This window comes from Penaeus monodon, chromosome 31 (assembly GCF_015228065.2).
Source record: "Penaeus monodon isolate SGIC_2016 chromosome 31, NSTDA_Pmon_1, whole genome shotgun sequence".
In the NCBI taxonomy this organism is placed as follows: domain Eukaryota; kingdom Metazoa; phylum Arthropoda; class Malacostraca; order Decapoda; family Penaeidae; genus Penaeus; species Penaeus monodon.
Genome location: NC_051416.1, coordinates 1,699,501 through 1,699,914, shown reverse-complemented (window position 1 = coordinate 1,699,914; position 414 = coordinate 1,699,501). Strand labels below are relative to the sequence as shown.

At 42.0% G+C, this 414-nt stretch overlaps 1 long non-coding RNA gene across 1 annotated transcript in view; it reads right to left on the bottom strand.

Moving 5' to 3' along the window:
• Nucleotides 1-414, bottom strand: part of LOC119592970 — a 26,715-nt gene that overhangs the window by 732 nt on the left and 25,569 nt on the right. The gene's annotated exons all lie outside the window — the stretch shown is intronic.

Genomic DNA, 414 nt, shown 5'->3' with positions numbered 1-414 from the left:
AAATCAAGACGGGTGACTTATTTCATCCTTCATCAAACACACTAAATTCTATATCTAAATTCTAATGTCTGTCCCTTGTATACAGACAACACCTCAGTCATCAATATCAAACTGCACGCGTAACGTAACAGAATCGATCAAAATATATGACACAGAACAGACTCCAGCACAATGTATTTCTTCTTGGCCTTATCCCCCTAGAGTAGTTTTTAACCTTCGTAAAGAACTAGACTTTCGACCTTTAAGGCAGGAGGAGCGGCGACCGGGATAGCACTTTCTTCCCGGCCGGACGTGAAGCGCTGGGAGCTAGAATCTCATATTTGGCCAGCTTGTCACTTCAGATCTAAACTTTCTATCTTGAAGTCTGTATTGTGCGTAGTTTCATTGTGACTTCGACACGGGTAAAGGGAAATA